Source organism: Gopherus evgoodei, chromosome 4, assembly GCF_007399415.2.
Source record: "Gopherus evgoodei ecotype Sinaloan lineage chromosome 4, rGopEvg1_v1.p, whole genome shotgun sequence".
NCBI lineage: Eukaryota > Metazoa > Chordata > Testudines > Testudinidae > Gopherus > Gopherus evgoodei.
In genome coordinates, this window is record NC_044325.1 from 115,830,199 (window position 1) to 115,855,508 (window position 25,310).

At 47.3% G+C, this 25,310-nt stretch overlaps 1 protein-coding gene across 2 annotated transcripts in view; it reads right to left on the reverse strand.

Moving 5' to 3' along the window:
• CD151 (CD151 molecule (Raph blood group)) overlaps positions 1-25,310 on the reverse strand; it is a 67,354-nt gene that overhangs the window by 36,137 nt on the left and 5,907 nt on the right. Inside the window, exon 2 of one of the 2 annotated variants that reach the window (XM_030560661.1) lies at positions 7,311-7,421. The exons of the other annotated variant lie outside the window; for it this stretch is intronic. The gene's annotated coding sequence lies outside the window, so the exon portion shown is untranslated. The remainder of the gene's footprint in view (positions 1-7,310; positions 7,422-25,310) is intronic. 2 annotated transcript variants of the gene reach the window in all.

Here is a 25,310-nt window from a genome sequence, read left to right on the forward strand (position 1 = left end):
TGAGGGATTCATTGCACAAAAGCTAGTCCGCCCTCAGCGCACTCCCTGTAACACCCCTATACTGCCTGTCAAAAAGCCTCCTAAAAAGGACGGAGACCCTGTTCGTTGGCGCTTTGTACAGGATCTACGAGTTGTTAATCAGTATGTGGTCCCTCTTCATGCAGTAGTTCCTGACCCAGCTACTATCATCAGCCAAATCCCCTGGGATGCTGAGTGGTTCACTGTTATTGACTTAAAATCAGCTTTTTTCAGCATTCCTGTGCACCCAGACTCTCAGTATCTCTTTGGTTTCACCTGGGAGGGACAAAGTTATGTCTGGCAACGACTTCCTCAAGGCTACAGAGCCAGCCCCACGATTTTCAGCCAGTGCCTCCGCCACGACTTGGAAGGTTTCACCAGTCCGCAGGGATCCACATTGGTCCTATACGTAGATGACATCCTATTAGGTAATCGCGAAGAAGCTGCCCTCCGCATCGATGGTAAGGCACTTTTATTATACCTACACACCAGAGGCCACAAGGTAGACCCTAAAAAGATTCAGTGGGTCTCACAGAAGGTCCGATATCTGGGCTTCCTGTTAACCCCAGAAGGAAGACAGATGGACCCAGCCCGCATAAAGACTATTCAAAACTGCCCTCTACCGAACACCAAGAAACAACTTCGAGGTTTCTTAGGATTAATTGGCTTCTGTCGCCCCTGGTTGCCGTCCTGCGGGGAGTTAAGCAAACCGCTCCACCGACTCACTGCTAACCTTGCTCCTAACCCTTTGCAGTGGTCCCCGGACACTATTCAAGCCTTTCAGTTACTCAAGGACAGTGTGGCCTCCTCCATGTCTCTCCGCCCCCCCAATTACAGCAAACCCTTTCACCTTTTTGTCCACGAGAGGGGCGGAATTGCTAGTGGTGTCCTTACGCAGCTGAGCGGGCCCCACCATTTCCCGCTTGCTTTTTACTCTCAGCAAATCGACCCTGTCGCTCAGGGAACCCCATCCTGCACCCGGACTCTGGCAGCAGCTGCCCTGCTGATCACAAAGGCAAAGAGCCTAACCCTGGGTCATTTTACCACGGTTTGGACCTCTCATGCCTTGTCAGCCCTTCTGCGTAGGGGCACAACCCAAGTCTTTTCGGCCCATCGTCAGCAACAGCTAGAGGCCGAACTCTTAGAAGACACTAACCTAATTTTTGAAAGGTGTGGACCCCTTAATCCAGCTACCTTGCTTCCTGACCTGCCAGTCCCCCAGGACCAGCACGACTGTGTGGAAGTAGTTTACAGCATCTTACAGATAAGAGACAACCTGTTTGACGTGCCACTGGACAACCCCGATTGCATCCTCTTCTCGGACGGAAGCTCCTTCTATGTTGATGGCAAGCGTTTCACTGGTTATGCTGTCACCTCTGAATGGGACATTCAAGAGGCCGCCTCACTGCCAGGCAACTGGGGAGCCCAAGCCGCTGAACTCTATGCCCTGGCCCGAGCTTGCCAGTTGGCCGCTGGTAAGACCGTTACCATTTTTACTGATAGCAAATATGCTTTTGGAGTTGTGCATTGTCATATCCACCTCTGAAAGTTTCGAGGTTTCCAGACAGCTGCCGGTAAACCCATTCAGCACCTCCCCCTCATCCACAAGCTTTTGGACGCCCTCCAAAAACCCTCTGTCCTGGCTGTAGTTCACTGCCGGGCCCATACTAAAGATAGCAGCCCCGTTACCCGTGGGAATGCCCTGGCTGACGCCTCCGCCAAGAAGGCTGCCACCTTACCTTTAGCCATGCCCACATTGGCTATTGCAACCTCCTCCTTTACTCCACCGCACCCCGTACCAGTACCCGCTGCTGAACTAAAATCATGGGAAAGCCTCGGGGCCACTCTGGTCAAAGGGACCTGGCTTATGCCAGATGGCCGAGCCTGCCTCCCTCGCTCCACATACCCCGTGGCAGTTCGCTGGCACCATGATAAAGGGGGTCACTACGGCACGCACGCCCTCGTGGACACTATCGCTCGCTTTTGGTATGCTCCAGGCATTCAACCCTATTGCCTATCAATAGTGAAAGCATGCAGCACATGTCAGCGTAATGGACCTGCTCCACCTCTTAACAAAATTAAGGGTGGAAGACCTCCGCCTGCTGCTCCATTTCAACATCTTCAAATTGATTTTGCAGATATGCCAAAGGCTTTTGGGAAAAAGCACCTCCTTGTTTTGGTTTTCCCTCTGACTTCCTGGGTCGAAGCTTTTCCTACTGCTAATTGTACTGCTGCCACAGTGGCGAAGATTCTCCTTAGAGATATTGTACCCCGTTTTGGCATCCCTCTTGTGCTCGACTCAGATCGCGGACCTCACTTTACTGGTCATGTCCTTGGCCGTTTAGAACAAGGACTGGGCATTTCACACTCCTTTCATACACCCTACCACCCCCAGTCTAGCGGGAAAGTTGAGCGTATGAATAGGGAACTTAAGTTTACATTGGCTAAATACTGTCAGGAAACAGGATTAAAGTGGCCTCAGGTACTTCCCTTGGTCCTGTTTCACCTTCGTACTCGCCCAACCCGCGCATTGGGATTATCCCCCTTTGAACTGCTCTATGGACACCCCCCTTTCAAAGGCGGGGCGCTACCACGTGCTGATGTTTCACTATTGGGAGGGGATCATATGACTGCGTGTCAGTTTCTCTCCCTACAGGCTCGCCTCCGTACCCTTTGGAAAGCCTCGCAGTTTTCCCAGACCGTGCCGCTGGAGGAACAAATCCACCCATTCCAACCAGGGGACTTCGTCTGGGCCAAAAAGTTCGTTCGTGACGACACCCTCCAGCCAAGGTTTACTGGACCCCACCAGGTTCTTTTGACAACCCAGACTGCAGTGTTCCTGGAAGGACGCAAATCTTGGATCCACCACTCCCACGTCAAGCCAGCCGTAGTGGACCACAGTGACGGACCAGCAGCTCTTGTCACCACTGAGGACACTGCCTTCGACCAGTGGACCAGCTTACCTCTCTCAGACATTAGACTTAAATTAACTCGGAAAAAATGAGAGGACCCTTTATTCTGACAACTGTATGTTTTTTATGCTTTTTCAGTTTATTTTCTGCTTATGAAGATAATGCTTTTATTAGATATTCCCACGAGGTTAAAACTCGTATTTTAGGAAATAGAAGTGATTGCTGGGTATGTACTCAATTTCCAGTAAATGCAGCACAGGGACTCCCCTTCACACCCATTCCCCTAACCACTGCTAATATGACTTGGATGCCACCGACTAGAATAAAAAATCCAGTCCAACCCAATCTTACATGGGACAAAACAGAAGTGCCAATTAACAAATATCTCAGGGTAACCAATCAAACAGGATCACTGTGTTTTGTTAAAGAAAAAGGGTCAACTTTTGTGGGAACAAGTAAATGCAACATATATTTTAATGGCACCGCCTTTAGTAAAAATCTTGGCTTCAAGCCTTGCGCATCCCACTTATCCCATATGTGGATCCCTCACCCCGATCCAACCTTTTCAACTTTTTCATGGAGGGGCAGGTTTTCAGAGTCAGTTTTTAAAAAGCCCTGCTCAGATCTCGAGGGTGTCCAACTAATTGTTAAAGGATACACAATTGCCTTCTACAACTGCTCAAGCAGTACTACACTGCCCTTTGAGGACAACACTACCAAATTGTGCCTCTGCAGTTCACACAACGACCCCTCTGCGTTACCAGGGGAACAGTGGTACAACGGGTGGTGGGTTACCTCCTACTTTGAGAAATGGAATACCCAAAACGCATTATATGGAACATACTGGGTGTGCGGGCCCAAGGCTTATTATTTTCTCTCCCCTGATTGGGCAGGGTCATGTTATTTGGCATGGCTAGCACCGCCTTCTCGGATCTCCCTCACTCCCCCTCATTTTCCCCACGTTCGTAACATCCGTGAAACTGACAGAGATATTAATCTCCGTGATGGTTTGTCCTGGCAGCGGTGGGCTGGTCACACTAGCTTGAAGGGTGCCATCATCCGTCTACAGGGACTATTAGAATCTTTGACCAATGAAACTGCAACCCTATTTGAGAACCAGGCCGGGGAAATGTCCCAGCTGCGCCAGTTGGCTTTGCAAAACAGAATGGCTTTAGATATGATGTTAGCAGCCCAGGGAGGAACTTGCGCCCTCATAAATGAAGAATGCTGTGTTTTTGTAAATGACACCTACTCTGACACTTTTCAACGTACCAAACACCTAAGGGAAATGGCTAAAAACTACTCCTCTGGCCAGCCACCTTATGATTGGTGGGGAGCCTTATGAAATTGGCTGCCCGGATTTGGGTGGGTTAAAAACCTCTTGGTGGGTGTTGTTGGGGCCATGGTAGTCCTTATAATACTGTGTTGCTGTATTCAGTGTGTCCCCTCCCTCATAAACTCATGTAAGTCAGTTTATTCTTTTCCCACTTCAGCTAAAAGCCTTACTCTCTTCGAATTGGCCCAGGCTGAAATTGCCAAGCGGCCCTTGAGATCTTGAAATAGGGTGTAGCTTTTTGATTAATAGTTATCTCAAAGCTACAAATGGAGGAATGTTGGGTCTAAACTTTTGGTGAACTTTGGAGCCAAAAAACACCCAGACTGGCCGTCTCTGCATAATCCTTTCTGAACCTTTTTTTGAACAAAGCACTGACCTGCAAACTACTCATGACACCCCCTTCCTCAAGTAGCCATTAGCCTTTATCTCTATGCATTTACTTGTTAAACTTGCTCTTCCTGTAAAATCTTGATTGATTATGCATGACCATTATCTTTTATTAATCACTCTGTTTACTTCTGTGTATAAATATTGATGCTCACCCCTAATAAAGGCGCCACACTTATTCTAAAGCTTTTGGGGTAGTGTGAGCCCGTTGATCAACGCATTAGTGTCTGGTCTCTGACAGAATTGTGTGCCCAAAATTCCAACTCCGCACGAGCTTGGGTGTTGGAGAGGTGAGTGAGGACTTGCTTTATTACCTAACAACACCATAATAAATAATGAGATCTGGATAGGAGACTTTGATTTTTGTCATTATTGAATACTGGCAAGTTATCACTGTGAGCCAGATCCTCAGTGGGTGTAAATCAGTACAGTTCCCTTGGCTGATTGGCACCTGCTGAGGATATGCGGTGTATCTCGAACAATGCGCCCACGTCCTCCGAGCTCCATGGGATCAGATTTTCACTTCACCCAATCTAACTAGATGATTGCACTTTTCCATTAAAAAAACAAACCAAAAAAAAAAAACAAAAAACAAGGGCAGGGAGGCGGCGCAGGGGCTCTTTGATGGCATCTTCACTGCCAAACTGCAAAAGGTACAGCCTGTTACTGTTGCTGGGTTGCCTTTTCAGTATTTCGCTCTCCCTGCCCTGGGCCAGATCCCCTGCTGATTGACACCTCCCAAGGGTCCCGTGTATTTAAAGTGGGAGATGTCAGACTTGCCAGAATCTTGTTGTGCGTATGAGGGGGGCGGGGGCGGGGAGGGAAGTGGACATTCAACTTAGACTCTGCCTCACCCAGGGTTGATTTAGAGTCACTACAAACCCTCTACACCAAAACCTCTGCCACTGCCCAAGGCCTCCTGGGAATTTCCCTCTCAGACACACAGGTTTTTATCAAGCCTTAGGTAAGGACTTTTCAGAGGATCTCACAGAACTAAGCTCAACCGTTTTGACAAGAGGAGCAGTAAAAGCACACAAGAGGTCCTCCTCTCTGTTTATTTTCAAAGAACACGCAGAGAACAGCTGCAGGTTTATGCAGCACAATGATTCATGGAAGGGTGGTAGCCAGTGAATCATAGAGCAATCACTGCTGTCTTTCGTTTGATCTATCCCTCCTAGCCAGTACAGGCTGCTCCTGCATGCTTGGTGACTAGCTAAGGAAACTATTCATGGAAACACGTGGTTGTTTCTGGACCTTCCCTTTTGTGTGTAATGCATTTTATTTTCCTTGTATCCCACAGAGTAGACTAACTCTCTGCAAGAAGCTATTCCAGGCTGCCCTGTGGGAAGCAATACCCATCTTCAGGGAAACAGACAAAGGAAAGATACATCTGAATTGAACCTCTTGCCCAAGCAGTTAAGAAGCTGATCCTGAGCAGCGGTGAGCATCCATACCTTCCATGATGTTTAAGTGCATCATCGCTGGGAAAGCCCTGGAGCAATGTGGAGCATTAAAATGATCCTTTGGTGCCTGGTTTTCAATAGCGCTTGGCATGCTGGGTGCTGAGCTCCTCCAACAATATGGCCGTAAGTAACACAGTGGGAGCAGAGCACTTTTCAAAATAACCCCAACTGTGGCACTTGAAAATCCAGCCCTAAACATAGTACTGTAGCATCCATTACCCTATGTTGAGGCATCTGCATCTCAAGGTCTGGTTACAGGGTCCCACCTCAGCCCAACTGGATTTTGTTGGCTGATCTATGTATGTGCACAGGCCAAGGCTATGAAAATACATGCACCCACATTCAAACAGGTTATAGGCACTTGTTTAGTCACACACACAAAGTGTCTATCTGCCTATACTTGCCCAGTAACAGGAGTCAATTAGACAGCAAAGAAAGCAAGCCAGTTCTGAAGACTTTTCTGCATAACCTGCCCTGAAGCTATGTCTAATGGATGGGAAGGTAAGGCATTGTTTCTTAACCTACGTAAATTAAATAACTCCCAGGCCATAAAAGGCAACACTTAATGAATAGCAACTGGAGGATATTCATGTCCAGGGTGTGCCCAATGATGTGTCTTTATTGTCTCCCCAGTTTACACAAGTCAGACAGAAAATAAGCGTATGTAGCTGTTCAACTTTTTGGTGGCAACGATGGTCACAGTAGCTAAGTGCTGGACAGATGCAGTGCAGCTGTACTGTAAGGTCCATAGTGGACTTCATAGCCCATCTTCACCCACATACGTAATGCAGAAGATAGGAGAGTCTAGTCCTCAGTTGAGACTAAGTTCTAGTTCTGGTTTTGCCAACCACTTGCTGTGCTTGGATAAATCACTTAAGGCCTAATTTTCCGAGAGGCCGAAGGGCAATTACAGGTGTTCAGCACTTCTGAAAATCCAGCCCTTAACCTCTCTATGCCAAATGAAAATCTCACCAGCACTTCCTGATCTACCAGCTAGGATTTATTTAAAAAAATGTATCCTGCTGCTTATCACCTCTGCCCTTGGGTGCCTTATGGCACAGAAAACAGCTCTGAACCATTAAATACAGCCTTCCCGCCAGCTGCTTGTGAAGTGCTCTGCAACGCATAAATGCAAAATGCTATTATCTGTCTAAAGCAGACGTTCAAGGGGGAACAAACATGGCTACCACTGACCTCTCAGAGTGAGTAAAAGTTGGAGCACAAATGAGACCTCTTAGTTCTCCACAGGGACGTCTTCCTCCTTCTCCTGCTCTTGTCTTCAATGGGATACAGGAAAGAGAACAACTGAAAAAGAAGGAAGACAGCCCTCAGCAAAAAATTATTCCCTTTCCCTATATGAAAGAGCTAATAGCTTGTCTTTCCACCAAGCCTTCATTCTGTAACATCAGTGTCCGCTCACAAACCATGCTACATGCGTGTGTGTTGGGAGGAGGAAAAGAGGGAGGCCCCTGTTGCAGCTCTGGGAGATACGATGGTAGGCCTCTAGTGCTGGAAGCTGCCAGAAAGGGGCAGCAGTCACTGGGTTTATATTCACATGTCTGTAACATTACGTAAACCCAGCTATTGTTTCGGTCAAGGCTGCCTAAACCACAGCATAGGTGCACTCTGGCAACACAAAGGAGCCTAAAAAGGGGTGGAAATGGTTCCCTGAGAAAGCCCATGGAGAATATGCCATGCACAGGAAGACACCCCAGCCAGTGTAGAGCTGGCATAAGAACTCCAAGCCAGCTCTGCTTCCAGCCCATGGCACAGAGGGCATGTCAGAATTGGGCCAGGAGTATGGAGTGGGCGGAAGTGGGAAAGCATGGGTGGGAATGGGGCACATGGCCAGAACACACAGATCTACAGTTATTCACCAATTGCCGCAGCTCATAAGGAGCTCCAGAAAGTAACACAGATAGAACAGTTCTGAGGCGGACACCTGGAGCCAGGAAGGGCCCCCGGCTGCTCCAAAACATGCAGAGCACAACAGTGGTTTAAAGTCACCTCTTCTCAGCCCCAGCTCTGTCCCAAGCACAGGAGTTGGGGGACCAAGAATTGGGGCCTATGTGCCAAGCAAGTCTCTGTCCAAGCGCTAGTTACCAATGAGTGATCTTATTAGCAGGCTAATGGCAGCCCAGTAGAACTGCTGATCCAGGTCTGGCTCCGGTCAGACTTCCCCTGTCTGTCTAGGTTTTTATATCACGCTCAGCACCACAGTCCCTCTCTCAGCTGGAAAGGCCTCTCAATCCTGACATAAGCCCAAGCTGTACTGCCTGGACATAGCTCACCACTGTGATTTACCAGCCACTGCCTCCCCACCCTGCCTAAGGCCTCTTCCCCCAATTGTGAACTGACAGGCCCTCCAGAAAGGATCTAATTCTCCATTAAATATTACAGGCTTTTGAGAATAAATTTCTGTACAACACTATTACATTTCTGCAGACCTCTCCTGGAGTCTTCGCTATGAAACCCTACAGGACTTTCGCTGTGAATTCAAATGGGCAGCCAGCTCCAACTTTTCTTTCTTTTTTTTTTTTGGAAGGGGAGGAAATAAGGAGGAGTTTAAACAACTTGCCTGTTCTCCAGAAAGAGCAGCGCATGGGGGGACTTGAAGTCTCCATGGGGTGCATCTTTACAGAAAGACTAAGAATGGCTACAATTAATTACAGCCCAAATCAGGTGCAGCCCCGAGGCTCTCGATAAGCTGCATTTGGCAAGGCTTGAGAATCCTGAGTCACAAACCGCAGGACATGAAAGGTGAGCAGGAGGCAGGAATTCACCGAAAGCCACTTATTTATATTGCAGACCAGGACCCCATCGTGCTAGATGCCGTACAAAACAGAATAAAAAAATCCCCATCCTCCCATGATCAGTCTCCCTCTCTCAAAAGCTAATATTAATGTATCCTCCCAGTAAGAGTTTCTTCCCCACAACTCCACCCCACCCCACCCCATGCCCTGCCTTGCCCTTTAGCTGCTTATGGAGAAACAGTTGGGGAACTGGAATTCCTACTTGTAAGCAGTTGGCACAAATCCCCCTCAAACAAAAATATTGCCTGGGGTTCAGGGAGTTAAAGGAGAACAGAAGTATAGTGTTAACGGCTGAGCTGACTAGTCTCTACTCCCACTGCTTTCCTTCCCCATCCCAGAATAGAACACCCTTTACTTCTGTTGTCTTTAAAGTCACACTCCTAGTTGCAGAACAATAGGAGACAAGTGAGTCTGAGATTTTTCTCATAATGCTGGGCAATGCAGAAACACTGAGGATTCCACATGCAGGAGTTTTTCTCTCTCCTGAAATCTCTGCCCCTGCTGGCAATGCTGCTGGGCATGAGGATGGGGCTTTGGCATTGATTTATCCCCTGCAAAGGTGGTGTGATCCAGCAGTTTGAGCACAGGATCAGGACCCCCAGCATTCTACTCCTGGCTGTGACATTAACTCACTTTGTAGCTTGGGGCAAGTCACTTCAACTCTTGGTTTTCATTAATACTAACCTGCCTTGCTCGGATGTTATAAGGATTGGTGTTTGCTAAACACCTGGAAGAAAAGGGTTAAGTATTACCAAAAGGCCAAAACCCCAGGTTCTCATCCAGTTTTTACTCAGGCAGACGCCCCTTGAAGTTATTAGGAGTTTGAATAGGACCCACAGGAAGTATAAGGGATAAACTGGTACACAGGAAGTATGAGGGATAAAATCTCATGTACCTCCAACATCCGTTATTCTTCTTCTTCCTCCCAATCCCTGCCAAAAAAAACAAACCCAAAACCCTGGAAGGGGCAGAGTTAACTTCCTGACAGCGAACAGTCTACTAGACCATATCTACACTACAGCAGTCCAGCTGTCTCCACCACAAGAGCTACAGCAGGGCAACCTAAGCTGATGGGAGACATGTCAGCTTAGCAACTGCTGCCTCTGCAAGAGGTGGTAGCTATGTCGGTGGAAGAAGCTTTCCCACCAACCTGGCACTATCCACACCAGTGCTTAGGTCGATATAACTTGTGTTGCTCAGGGGTGTGAAGAGCAACATGAGCTATACCGAAGTAATCGATAATATAGACGAAGTCTTAGATCGTGGAACAGTCTCCCAAGAGAAGTGAGAGCAGTCCCAACATCTGAGACACTCGCAACTCGCCTGGAAAAAAGTACTGGAATATAAACTAAGCTAGAAAATAATCCTGCATTGTCAGGGAGCTGGGCTGGGTGAGCTAGGAGGAACCTTCCTAACTCTTCTGTCTGTGTTCCTAGGAGAGCCATTTAAAAACAAAGGGCAACATTACCAATGTTAAAATAAATAAAATTTAAAAAAAAAAATGAAAAAGATTGCCAAACTCTTCTCCAGACGCTCTATACACCAGCAGACTGACACTGACTGACAGAGCACCACTGCCTGCTTTCTCCTCCTCCCTGATGTAAAGCTGCCGACCTCAATGCCCAGCACTCCAGACAAGGGCTCTGATTTGCTAGGACCAGCCTTTCGGTCTAGCTCAGCTAGATTCAGAGTCATTACATGTATACACAGGTCTCCACCAGATCTTTCCCCTGGCTGTCTGCACTCACTAGTTCTAATAGCTCACGGACTCTTGACTGAGGCTCAGACAGTGCAGCAACTCATGAGCCAAATGTCCAGTCCTGTCCCTTTATGACATACTGGGCCGACATCTTCAGGAACTTCAGCTGTGTTCTACCCTTTGTTGAAGCTCAGCATGGTGCTGCCCCTGTGCTCTTTCCCCTTGCAAGAGGATAATCGTCTCCAGGATGCAAAATGCGTTTTTCATTTCAACCAGTTAGAACACACTTGAAAGTCAAGCCACCAATTCCTCTAGGGCTGGTGAAAAGCATGAGTGTGATCAAACCCTTGAACTATATGAGACAAGGAAGCTACTCAAGGGGTAGACGTACAGAATGGACATGGAGCTGAATTCCCCCTGCCTCCTTTCTGACTCCTCTTTAATGGAAGCATGATCTAGTGCAGAGGTTCTCAAATTGTGGTCCATGGACCACCACTGGTCCACGAGCTCCATTCAGCTGGTCCGCGGATAGTTCCCTCTAAGGTGTGCGCCTGGGTGGCCACACATGATAGAATGAAGGGCCATTCACCTAATTAGTGGAGCCGCACAGGCGTGGCTCCACTAATTAGGTGCCTGGCCCCTGAGAAGACGCATATGTAAGGTGAGGTGGTGGTCTTGGGGAGAATAGAGGGTAGGTGAGTGGGGGTGGTGTGATAAGTAGATGGAATGGGGGGAAATTGGGACATGCAGGGCTGCAGCGGCCAGAGAAAGAGGTGACTTTCCCTGGCTGCGGCTATCAGGGAGATACTCCTCTCCTTCCCAGCCCCAGCTCGGGGGCTGCCGTGGCAGGACGTATTCCTGGAGAGCTCATCATATGACATAACCTTTAGTTAAAGATTTAGTTGAAGACTCATCTTTCATTTGTGAAAACTCCAGGGCAATCCTTGAGGATTGGCAACCCTAGGCCAGGTGGCTACAGGCCACAGCTCCCAGAACCTGATCCTTTGGAAAGCAACAGGTCCCTCAAAACAGATTCCAAAACAGCTGAAGGTGGTATATCGTGCAAAATACAGGGCTGCAGACAGAGCAGGTTTGGAGATGGGCACTCCATGCGTGGATTACTGAAAGCTCTTCTGTGCAAACCTCATCATTGTGTCTGAAATAAAGCTCCTTTCATCCCAAAGGATCCCAGAGCACTTTATACTATTTATACACAGGAACCACTTCACCAGCCACTGAGCTGAAAAGAGAGATAATAAAAAGCTTTTCACTCTTCACTAGAAGTGCCAGAGCTCAGGGTCTACTGTGTGTTTGCAAAGAGCTCCTTGCGACAGATAATTTAGGTCAGTCTCAGCTAACAGACAAAACAAACCTGCTGTGGTTACACTACCTTTTCCCTCTAAAGTTCCCCATTGTTACTACTGGTGTAGCTCAGTCATGGTGGCAGTGGTAGCCTGGACAGGGAGCGCTCAGGTAGTCCAGCCTCTGGTGTTTTTAACGCCATGCTATCCAACTCTACTCAAAGCCCTTAGGTAAAAAGCAGGGCTCTTGCCTACACTAGAGAACCAAATCCAGTGCATTATGCCAGTTTAATCATAAGCTATTTAGTGCATCCACATTCACCATGCTAAATCCATGTAAGTTATGCCTCCCTTCATACAGACTAATGTCCTGATCAATTCCCTAATCATTCTCACTCAATTCCCACAGTTAGTGCATCTGGGCGATCCCCCAAGGTCCCCAGTGCACTGCGGTAGGGCTAGTTGAATCCTTTCAGCTTCCGAGTCCATGATGGCACTAAATTAGTTCAGACCGTTTGTAACCCACCTGTGGACAGTTAGGGGAATTTCTGTGTGGGCGCAATGCTTAACAAATATTCTAAGGGCCTTAACCAGCTGAATTTCTCTAGTGTACATCAAGCTCCTTTCACAAGCCAGTTTCACCTCATCCACGCTAGCTAGCCAAACTGTGTTGTAACTCTTAAGCTCAGCAGGTAAACACCATTAGGTGAACTGAGTCCACAGAACTCTTACAGAAGGTGCTTCTATTTATTATTCACCGATCTCTCAACATCATCCCACTCCCCAAGACAGTTATCAGCAGATTCTGGAGCCACATGCAGTGTTAGGTGTGCCCCAATGCTGGCAGTTAGCTATCACACAGTGATATTCAAACAGTCAGTTATTGGACTTGGAATCACAGCAATAAAAAATATTTTCAGGAACCTGGAAGAGGAGATAGCTGCTAAGGTGCTTCTATAGCCCCCAGAGTCGTCATAGCAACTGGGCAGGGCACCTCAGCGCCATTAGTGTATTTATCCTCACAACACTCCTGTGAGGTAGAGCACCACTGTCCCCATTTAACAGATAGGAACTAAGGCGCAGGCAGACTAAAGCCTTGTCTGCACTACCAAGTTTTGTTGACAAAACAGTCAATTGTACACACTGTGATGCAATAAAATACAACCACCCTGAGGAGAGACACAAATCCTTCTCCTCTACATTTTTCTCAAAGTGCCAGTGTAGACACTACGCTTGATTTCATTGCTTTAATTGGCCGCCCTGAGATGTCTCACAATGTCCATCATGGTCAGCAGTTTGAACTTCACTGTCCTACAGCCATGTAAACAACCATCTGCCCTCCTTCTTAGAAGCCCCAGGAATTTTTGAAATTCCAAGAGGTCTCATCACATCTTCTCAGGTGATCGCAGGTTATCACAGCAAACGCTCTCCTGCTTGGACCACTGCGCAGCTATTGGATGATCTGATCAGTAAATGGACAGAGGAGGCTGTGCAGTCACAGCTGTGCTTGAGTCATAGGAATTGGGATACCTAGGAGCACATTTCTCGAGGCTTGTGTGAAAAGGGCTATGATTGGGCCATGCTGCAGTGCAGAGTGAAGATAAAGGAGCTGAGGCAGGCGTACCATAAGGTGAAGGAGGCAAACCGTTGCTTTGGTGCTTCACCTAAGACCTGCTGGTTCTATAAGGAGCTGGTGTTCTCAGTGGTGACCTCACCTTCACCACCAAGAGCCCCATGGATACTTCAGTAGGCCTGGTGGTGGTGGAAAGAGGATCTCACCTGGAGGATGAAGTTATTGATGAAGAGATGGAGTTAGATGACAATATGGAGCTCCCAGCAGGGCCACCCAGTGAGGCATGCAGCCAGGAACTGTTCTCCACTCCAGAGGTGTCTAGCTAGTCTCAGAAGTTGCTCTCTGGAGAGCAAGAAGCAGGAGAGGAGATGCCCGGTAAGTGGCTGTGATTTGCGTAGTGTGGAGGTGAGTTCAGGGTATAGAAATGTGGAAGGCTGGCTGTGTTTCTGTGAGCTGGACATTTCCCTGTGTAGCTAATTGGTACAGCAGAATAAGGTGTTGATGCATGCCAAGATCTCACGGGAATCCTCCAGAGAGATCTCCAGGAAAGTTCCCTGGAGGTAACTGGCAAGCCTCTGCTGAAGGTTCCATGGGAGAGCAGCTTTGTTCCTTCCCCCACTGTAGAACACTTTCCCACACCATTCGGCAATCACTTGTGCAGGGACCAAAGTGGCACACAGGTGAACAGCATAGGGAGCGTGGCAGAAGCCACAAGCATGGAGTAGATGTGCCCTCGTTTCCCTGTTTACTTTTAGCAGTGAGATGTCTGCTAGAAGACCCCCCACCTGTGGAAAAGTGTGGGGAATTTTAGATTTTTTTCCCTACTTGGCTGCACCATAACCCTTGCAGTGTGTGTGCTCTTTTCCTCCCCCATGTGCAGCACCATTTCCCCCTCAACCCCGCAGAAATGTGTGCTTGCCAAGGGTTAGTGAGAAAGTGATTGTTATGTTGCAAAAGATGTATTTAACTGAAATATTTCAATGCTGTGTGTGAATTTAACAATCCCACTTCTCTGCATTGTCCCATGTGCTTCGGCAGATGCGGCCTTCAGGAACAACCCATGGACCCCGGCCGAATGTCCCTGCCAGATAAAAAAGCACCCAGGACAGAGCAAAGAAGATATGTTCTGGGAGGAATTGCTCTGTTCCAATGCAGAGAAAAGGGAACACAAGGAGTGCTGGGAAGCTGAACAGCAGGACAGAAAAGAGAGTCAGGAGTTTGTTAAAGACGCAACTGAGCAGATGATTAAAGTAATGGAGGAGCAAACACAGATGCTGAAGTCCTTAATAATGCTGCAGACTCAGCCGATTGGTGCTCCCCCTCCCCGCAGCACATTCAAAACTCTTTTCTATGCCCCCTCCCGACTCCGCCCACACTTTCTTTTCCACTGCCCCAGACTTCTCAGTTTCCCCTTCACTCCACCCCCTCAGACAACTTTCACAATGATGGCTAGACCTACACACAGCTGTGAAAATCTGCCCTTTCCTGGTTCCTCCTTTCCCAGCAGGCACCTGTGTGTGTGTGTGTATGTGTGTGTGTGTGTGTGTGTGTTTTGTTTCTTTTGCAATACAAGCAAAGTTTTCAAATGGTAACTTGTCTTTATTTTATTTCCTACAAATTGAGATAGCAGGCACTACCAATACACATACAGGCAGTTTAATCATTTGCTTATTGGAATGTAAGGCCTGAAATATCACCTTTGCTTCCTAGGAAAACTACATGTAATGTAACATTGAAGCACCACTCACAGATATACACATTACTGGTTCTCATTTTCAAAGTGTTGCCTCAAAGCCTCCCTGATTCAAATTGCCCAATCTGGGCTCCTCTGATAGCCCTGGTATCTGGCTGCTTAAAATCAGCAGCCAAGAAGTCTGCCTCAGCACTCCACCCCTGAGCAAATCTTTCACCCTTAGCTTCACAAAAAGTATGCAACGTACAGCAGGCAGCTGTGACCATGGGAATATTGTCCTCATTATGGTCTAAACTGCCACAAAGGCATCATCAGCACGCCTTTAATCTGCCAAAGGCACATTCAACTGTCATCCAGCACTACTCAGCCTGTCGCTGAACCACTCCTTCCTGCTGTCCAGGTGTCCCGTGTAAGGTTTCATGAGCCACGGCTGTAAGGGGTACGCCAAGTCTCCCAGGATCACTGTGGGCATTTCAACATTTCCCCATGTAATCTTCTGGTTTGGAAAGAAAAGTCTCCACTTGCAACTTTCTGTACAGGTCAGTGTTCCTGAACATGCATGTGTCATGCATCTTCCCAGACCACACTGTGTTGATGTCAGTGAAATGCCCATGGTGATCCACAAACGCCTGTAACACCATGGAGAAGTACCCCTTCCTATTGATGTACTCAGTCGCAAGGTGGTCTGGTGGCAAAACTGGAATGTCTGAGCTATCGCTCCTACACAGTTAGGGAAACCCATTTAAGCAAATTCATTCACTATTTCATGCACGTTTCCCAGAGTCAAGGTCCTTCGTCACAGGATGTGATTTATTGCCTTGCATTTTTACATTAACGCAGCCCCAGCGGTCAACTTCTCCACTCCAAATTGGTTCGCAACCAACCAGTAGCAGTCTAGAGTCACCAGTTTTCACACAGCAATTGCCACACGCTTCTCTACTGATAGGCCGGCTCTCATTTTGTTGTCCTTGCGCCACAGTGCAGGGGCGAGCTTTGCACACAGTTCCAGAAAGGTGGCTTTCTGCATCCGAAAGTTCTGTAGCCACTGTTCACCATCTCACACCTGCATGACGATACACTCCCACCGTTCATTGCTTGTTTCCCCAAGCCCAGAAGCGACAGCCTACCCTATGCAGCTGTTCTGTGAATGCCAAAAGCAATCTAAAGTTGCTCCTATCCATAACACACAGCATATCAGGCGCCTGGGAGTCTTCTTTAGTTAGGAACTTCATGATTAACTGCACTGCCATCTGCGATGTGTTCATGACAGTTAATAGAGCATAGGAGAGCAGTGCAGGATCCATTCCTTCTCACATAGATGCTGGGTGCATAGCAAAGAAGGGCCATTGAAAAATACCATGAAAGAAACCTGGAAGTCCATGGAGTGCTGGGACAGAAAGCAATGCATCATGGGACATAGAGCCCAGTCCCAAGATGTACCACGACCTGCTTCGCCTTCCCTCAATACCTAGCGATAGAAGGTGCATTGCTCAAACTGTCAATGACAGTGCCCCAACTGTGGATGTGCTCTGTTGACAGAGGGAGTGAGTGTGAACATGTGATTCCAATTTTCATTACACCAATTTTTGAGTGTCGACATCACCTTTGTCGACAAAACTTGGTAGTATAGACAAAGCCTAAGTGACTTGTCCAATATTACACAGGACAATGGGAAAGCAGGGAATTCAACCTGGAGTCACAAGCTAATTCCTCAATCACTAGACGGTCCTTCCTCTTTAAAAGAAGGGAGAACTAATGAAGTCAAGCTCCCTCATGTAGACTTCCCCTATACAGTGACCATGTGAGCATACATGATTATAGGCAATGCAGTAAGGAGCACATAGCTGCTTAGAATGCAGCCAGCCCGTTGATTCTGAGTTTACTTTTAAGTTTGTTCTGCCATGGCAGAGTCCTTACTATTATTTCACTCTCTCTGCAGCAAGAATGTGTGACGTGAAAATCTTGGCTCACACCTCTGAATCCATAGTATGGATCCCTCCACTTGCTGCCAGCCCCAGTATTCAGTTCTGCACAGTGGGGCAGTGTTTATGAAGCAATGGAGAAGAGATTTGATAAATGATACTAGGGTGTCAAATTTCATAACTTCAGACACCTGGTGCCAAGTAATCCAGTCCTGGTGCCAACTAACTCCACTGAGTGTGCATTTGAAAAGGTGGGTGAGGGAATATATTTTATTGGACCATCTTCTGTTGGTGAGAGAGAGAAGCTTTAAAGCCACAGAGAGCCCAGACTTGTAGAGCTCTGTGTGGCTCAAAAGCCTCTCTCTCTCACCGACAGAAGTTCGTCAAAAAAATAATAAAATAAAATAAAAAAGATCAGGGCTTTGGAGCTGTGCTCCAGCTCTGCTCCAGCTCCAGGCAAAAACCTGCAGCTCCTCTGCTCTGGAGCTCCTCCGCGCTCCAGCTCCGGGCTCCGCTCCAAAGCCCTGAAAAAGATATTCCCTCACCTATCTTGTCTCACTAATATCTTTGGACTGACCTGGCTACAACAACACTGCCTACATCCCTGGAAAAAGCAGGGTCATTAGCTCATAGCACATTAGCAGGAAACTCTGCATGCAAAACACCCACGCATGGGGCAATGCACTCTGGGATTTTCCCTGCTGTCAGTGCAGTGGGGTACGGAGGATCCGCCAACGTGGTTACACAGATAATTTGGAGATCACTGTGACGTTACACTCCATAATGCTTTATAAAAATGTGTTATGAGTGTGAATATGATTTAACTGGAATATGCTTTATACAAAAGGTTTCTTGTAAGGTATCATTACAAAGCTTATAATCTACTGAGTGTGGTCATCCTATTTGTATGACTGTATCATTCTTGTATCTAAAACTAGAAATATGAAGTACTACTCTGAAGTCTTATTGTAATTATGCAAAGTGTGGGCCATTAATGGTGGCTTGGAATCTTGATGGTTCCCATTAACTAGGACAATTGGTTGTGAATGGCTCTGTTTACTTGCAAAACTGCGTGGGTAAGTGCAGCCCAGCGCTGGAAGAATGAAGGCTGGGGTCTTAGGGTATAGCTACATTTGGAATTTCAAAGCGCTGCCCCGGCAGCGCTGCGGGAGCGCTGCCGCGGCAGCGCTTTGAAGTGTGAGTGTAGTCGGAGCGGCAGCGCTGGGAGAGAGATTTCCCAGCGCTGCATGTAAACCACATCCTTTACGGGTGTAGCGTGCAGCGCTGGGAGCCGCCCTGATTACACTGAGGCATTACAGCGCTGTATCTTGCAGAGCTCAGGGGGGTGTTTTTTCACACCCGTGAGCGCGAAAGTTGCAGTGCTGTAAAGTGTGAGTGTAGCCATGGCCACACAGTGACATGTGATCATGTCACTTGAACTGGAATCCGACTTTAATCTGGTGCTTTTCTATTTAGGAGGGGGTGGGAACCCAGAGAGAGACAAAGGATTCCCGCCTTGTGCCAAAGATATAAAAGGGGATGGAACAGAACAAAGAGGGCTGCCAGTCATGAAGAAATCCCCTAGTTACCACCCGAGCTGGAACTAACAAGGATTGTACCGGGGAAAGGATTCGGCCCAGGCTAGGAAGAAGTCCAGTCTGTGAAAGAAGCTTATTGGAACATCTCTGAGGGTGAGATTTCATCTGTAATCAGTTTCTTAATGTATTAGGTTTAGACTTACGTGTTTTGTTTTATTTCGCTTGGTAAATTACATGAAACCACTGAAATCCTACTTTTTATACTTAATAAACTAATTTTGTTTATTAATTGACCCAAAGTAAGTGATTAATACCTGGAGGAGTAAACAGCTGTGCATCTCTCTCTACTGGTGTTATAGAAGGCGGACAACTTATGAGTTTACTCTGCATAAGCTTTATAGAGAGTAAAACGGATTTATGTGGGGTTTGGATCCCATTGGGAAGTGGGTGTGTCGGGGTGCTGGAGACAGGAGTACTTGCTAAACTGTTTTCAGTTAAATCTGCAGTTTTGGGGGGCGCGGTTCAGACCCTGGGTCTGTGTTGCAGATTTGCATATCTGGCTCATCAAGAGAAGGTTCTGAAGTCCAAAGCTGGCAGGGAAAATGGGCTCAGAGGTAGTATCAGCACATTAGGTGACAGTCCCAAGGGGGCCTCTGTGACCGAACCGTCACAATCACCTTTACAGAGTTAACAGTGCCATGTTTGCGATTACAGGATGACAGCCATTGATAGCCACAGCTACCGACAAGGATGGCACATGGTTACTATTTCAATATTCAGCCACGTGGCATGGGAGCCCTGACATGTTTAGAATCAACTATGTCCCTAATTAGTGACAAGCTCTTCTAAAAACGATAGCGTAGTTAGAACCTTCATGGGCTAGGAGGTCTTTTCCATCTATCATTTCTATATTTCTCTGGTTTCCATTTCTCTGAGGGCTCAGTTTTTTTGAAGCCTGAGTATCTCTGGCTATTATTAAGGCTTTGAGTATCTCTCTCCCTCTTTTCCACAGTTGAGATCATTTACTAAAAAGACAGATCAAATACTGAGACTGTTCAAAGGCAAATTAAATGATAGTTCATTTCCTGAAGCAGTAGGAGCCTCTCTCTCTCTGCTGTAGCAACAGCAACCTGTTATGTACAGCAAACTCAGTACTGAGCTGCCTCTACAATAATCCTCTTTAGAACCAAAATTAACACCCCATTGCTAGAAATAAGTCCCTTCCGTCCCTCCCTCCCCCCCTCTTTTGAAGCAAACTTTAATGGCTGCACAAAACCATTTACTCAGCTGTTTGTAGAGCAGCCTGCACACATCACAGGGAAGCATCAGCATGTGAATAAACAAGGAGAAGGCATGGGCTGTTTAAAGGCAATTACAGGCTGGCTGAGTGCCAATGTTAGGAGGGGTGGGGGAACAGCACGCTCAAACAAGTGTAACTCAAGTTCCTCTGAAAGATGCCATACTCCCTCTCTGCCCCCATTCGTATTCCACTGTCCCTACAGGAGCCAGTGAATGCTCTGTCACCAGGAAATTGTCGACACACGACTTTGTGCTGATTTAACTATACCGGTACAGTTAAGGTGGTGCCACGCCTCGCAGACCGGATGCAGTTTTAGAAGTATACTTTGGTGCAAAGTAGACTTTGAATCCATCTCAGCAAATCACTGTCCTTATTGAGAATTAACATACCACTGATCTGTAGTTGAGAGAAGAGATCCACTGCATTCCAGAGCAGTCTGCTAGTCAGCACTCTGATTATGGCTGGGAAATCCTGGACTGGATTTCTGCAGCTAGCCGACATGCTCCATCCTTCCATCTCTCTCTGGTTACCCCATAAGGAAGGAGGTAGCCTCATCACAGATGAAGTATAAAAGCAGTTTTGGGTTCACTCCCTCTATTTTCTCCCCATATAGTTTATGGCCAGAAGGGACCATTAGATCATCTAGTCCAGTGATTTTCAACCTTTCTTCATTTGTAGACCCCTAAAAAAAAAATTTCAAATGGAGGTGCAGATCCTTCTGGAAACCTTAGTCCGTGGACACACCACAGGTTGAAAACCACTCATCTAGTCTGATCTCTTGCATAACACAGGCCAGATGATCTCACCTAGCAACCCTCTATTGAGCTCAATAACTGATTTGACTAAAGCATAATCTTCCAAGTCAAGACTGGATGCCTTTCTGAAGGCATGAAGAGATGGAGAATCCACCACATGCCTGGTAGTTTGTTCCAATGGTTCTGCTCTTGCAGATGGCTCTGCTTGATTCTTTAAGCTCATTAAATACTAGCAGAGTTCAAAGGGAACTCTGCCAATGTGACAACTGTCCAAGGTAATGCAGGCTCACTGTCCACTTCCCAGCATGTCTCCATGGCATCAGTGGGGCTGGGGGAACAACCAGAGCTGCAGTGTTTAAATTTGGCCTTTAAGATCTCAGTATTAAGAATGGGATCTTTCCAGTCCTCAGTTTTAGACAAAAATAGCGAGAATTTTCAGGAAAGCTACAGCCAAAATGTCCAGACATGACCAGTGATTTTTAGGCGCCTCCATTTTTGGGTGCCCAGCATGGTGATAATCTGAAGGGGCCTATTTTTTTTAAAGAGGGCAGGAGCTCAGCACTTTCTGAAAGTCAGGCCCTTTTAAAACCTCTCAAATTGAGCAACTGAAAAATGAGGCTCATAAACAAACAAAAAAACCACACACACACAAAACAAACAACCCAAGCCACTAGTCACTTCTGCAAAGGTAGGTTTAAATCTAAACTTCATGCTGGAAGTAGCCATGACAACCTCACACAGGATCTAATCCCATTCCTGCTGAAATGAGTGGATGAGTGTGTTGCTACTGATTGCAATGGCAGCAGGATCAGGGCCATAGTAGTACAACTGAACCAACTCCTCATGTCTGCCTCACACAAGTTACAAAACGGCATCTGTCTAGAAGGCCCCTACAATCAACCTGGACTCTAATTATTTCAGCACAGACACAGAGAAGGAAAGAATCTGAACAGGGAGATAAGAGGAACACAAGTACAGGCTGGCCCAAGCAGGGTGGGGGATGAAATACAACCTTGCTGCAATATTAATGGCTATGGGTTGTGTGCTGGCTCCTCTCCCCTTGACCACAGATATTTAACACTCTCAGGGCTTGTCTATAAGGGACAGTTTCACCTGTTACACAGGAATAATTATACCAGTATAATTACACTGATAGAGTTACACTAGCATAACTCCTGGTGCGGACAATCCCTCGGGAGTGGATGGTGAAGAGGGGCAGCGTTTGCTACACATCCCACAGCTTGCATCTGAGGACCAGGCCCAGGGAGCACCGCAACCTTCTCCAGCCACTACAGCAGCAGGTTTCCTACAATACTGATAACCCAACCTCCTGGCTCACATAGCAGCCACAGGCTCAAGGGAAAGCAGCCTAATGGTTTCTCCTCCCCAAACACAGAGAAAGACCTTGTCTACGGTGTGGATTGGTCCTTATTTCAGCATCAGAGCAGCTACACTAGACATGGGAAGCTAGGGATTTGCACTGGTGCAGCTGGCTCAGTGGTTGGAAATCCCTGGCATAGACAAGGCCAAGGGTGGGAGAGGACTCAAAGTGATGTGCCCCCCTGAAGGAGGAGAGGTTCCTAAACTCCCTTGCATACCACTGTGTGGGCTTCCTGGGATTACAAGGTGACAGGTGTCAGTGGGCCTACAGAACCCAAAATACAGCTTAAGTCTAGAGGGCCGCTCTGCCTCTTATTTAGCTGCATTTCAATACACCTTTGAGTTCATCCCTTCCCACTCCAGTGCTTGATTTACTGCCACTGCAGAGGAATCTGCAAACACAAAGCCAAATGTTTTCCTGTAGTTATGCAGTTATTTAATTAAAAGACAGAGAACCAAACAGGGAGAAAAGGGCGGGAATCAAAACAGAGTCTTGGTTTTTTTTTTAAAGACAACACTGCTCAGAGTGTTTGTGGCACCTCAACCCACTATGTGATCAGTTCTATCTAAAGCAGGGATCTCAAACTCAAATCACCATGAGGGCCACATGTGGACTAGTACACTGGCCCGAGGGCTGCATCAGAGAAACCATCCATGAGGCCCCATCCCTGACCCATCTCTTCCCACCCCTTCCCCAAAGTACCACCCCAACTCTACCTCCTTCCTGCCCCTATTCCAACCCCTTCACCAAATCCCTGCCCCAGCCCTGCCTCTTCTCCACCTCCTCTCCCCTGAGCACGCTGTGTCCCTGCCCCCTCCCCCAGAAAGTCCTAAGCACCGCCAAACAGCTGTTTGGTGGCGGGAAAGCACTGGGAGTCAGGCAGAGGAGCAAGGACCCAGCATACTGGGGGGCAGGAGGGCCTCAGAAAATAACTCCAGGGGGGGAAGGAGAGCTTGGCGGGCCACATGTGGCCCGCAGGCCACATGTTTGAGACTCCTGATCTAAAGCACCTCCTGCTCAGAGGTGGCATTTAGTTTGTGCTTGTGTTCTAAGAGCCCCAGACACTCCTCTGCGACTGCATGCACAGCTCCCCATGACATCCAGGGGAGTTCAGGGTGCAGCCCTCAAGAAAGAAAGTAAACAATTAAACAGCAAGGCGCAGTTGTCGGGGGAGATGGATGTTAATTCTTCCCTTACAGATTCCACGGAGGCCAATGCAAGATACCAAGAGTGATTCACAACTCATGACTCACTCCCACTGCTCCTGGCACCTAAACTATGCTGCTGGCTGGACAACATGTCCAAAATGCTTGGTTCTACACAGCATGGAGAATCTGCTGAAGTCTTTCTTCCACTGTATTTCTTCCACTCTTGTGTTACCTTCATTGGAGACCAAAGCACCTTTGAAACACAGCTCTGCACACACCAAAGGCTACATCTGCTTTTAGAGTTTAGGGGTCACTAATCAGCCACTTTAAAACAGAAAGATCCACAGCACACACATTTTAAAAAGTCACCAGAAATTCCTGCCTCCAGTTCATCCTGTCCCACTATTTTCACTGCATTCTGTGTGGATGAAATGTGCTAAACTGACATAAGTTTATTATCATTTGTATATGGTATCTGAGCTCACAGTGCGATTGTGCTTGGCACTGTGTGTACACAGAGTAAGAGACAGTCCCTGCCCTGGAGAGCTTTTGATACGAATAGACAAGACAGACAAAGAAAGTATTATCCATCCTCATTTTCCAGACAGAGAACTGAAGCACAGAGCGATTAAGCGATTTACCCAAGGTGAAAAAGAAGTCTGTGGCAGAGACAGAAATTGAACCAAGATAGGACCATGCTTTGTTGGCAATAAAGCTGGTTGGATGCCTTCGTACCTTAATGGATCTTGTGGTCATTGATCGGTTCGCTCAAGGTCTGCTGTGACAGTTGTCTGCACAGAGCTGGGACAGCGCACAGGGAGAACAGACACACACACACACACAGCCAAACATCTAACCACATCCTCTTCAGCAGGTTTATACGTTGTACATTGAAGGGGATTTAGTACAGTGATAGCGCTTTGGTAACTGAGAAGCAAAGAGGCCCAGGACACAGTTCTGATTGCATCTCATAGCAGCTTAAGTCCTTACATTTACAGATTCCCACTTTTATTAAAAACCTTTAACAGCAGCTAATTATTTTCAGAGAAGATGCTGATCAGCCTGTTAATGGCTCTGAACTTCTGCCAGGGAGAATGCTCTTCATCTCACACATAAGGACCCACACTCCTCCCAGCTTTCTATGGCTCGGTATCATTCAATGCAGCCCAAACCCGGCTTCAGATACAGATAAGGAATGTGGCACTGTGATGTAGCAGAGCCCTGTAACACAGTTGGCTGACATCAGCCACATTCACCTTGCTCATTTGTCAGATTCAGATTTCAAATACATTAGCAACCAAGTCTCTCAAAGTTCTTCTCTTCTTCCCTGCCCACTCTGCTCCTGCACTCACCTGAGTGGGTGGGTGTGTGCGCGTGCGCACACGTTGCAGTTGTAATTTCAACTGCATACACTGGCACCTTTTTTGAGAACATGAGTCTTTCAGGCTGGAACTCTAGGAGCAGCATCAGTGCATGAATGGACACACACAGGCCAACATCTCTTCCAATGCCCTTCCTCCCTTGAATACATGCTCTGTACACTCAAGCTTATACAGTTTATCTGCCCCCTGAGGGGACATGAAAAAAGTGCACTGAATATTATATGCATCGGGCGGGGGGCCTGGGGAGCAGACTTTGCACCTTTAATATTGGGCTCCAGCACCAGATTAACCTCCCTTTCCCCCCACAGCATCTAATGCCAAGCAACTACTTTGTTCACAGCTTTCAGCTCTATTTGTTCCTACAGATCAGATACTGCTGCCAAGATCAACCCACAAGTCTGGCTGACACCCTCTCTGGTCCTGCACTTACTGTATTTCTCATTCCCTTTTCCCCAGTGGCCTAGGTGCAACACACAACTGACAGTAGCATGGGTGGGTGACCCAACTCCACTGGGCAAAAGGGGTAACTTTGTTATTAGACTCCATAGTACGTACTATCCTATGCCAGAATTGCCCTGTCGGATCAGATTGATGGCCCATCCTGTCCAGTATCCCGTCTCCAACGCTGGACAGCGTAGGAGCTGACTTTTTACTTTTCTGGGGATGTTCCACCCCAGTTTTACCCCAAG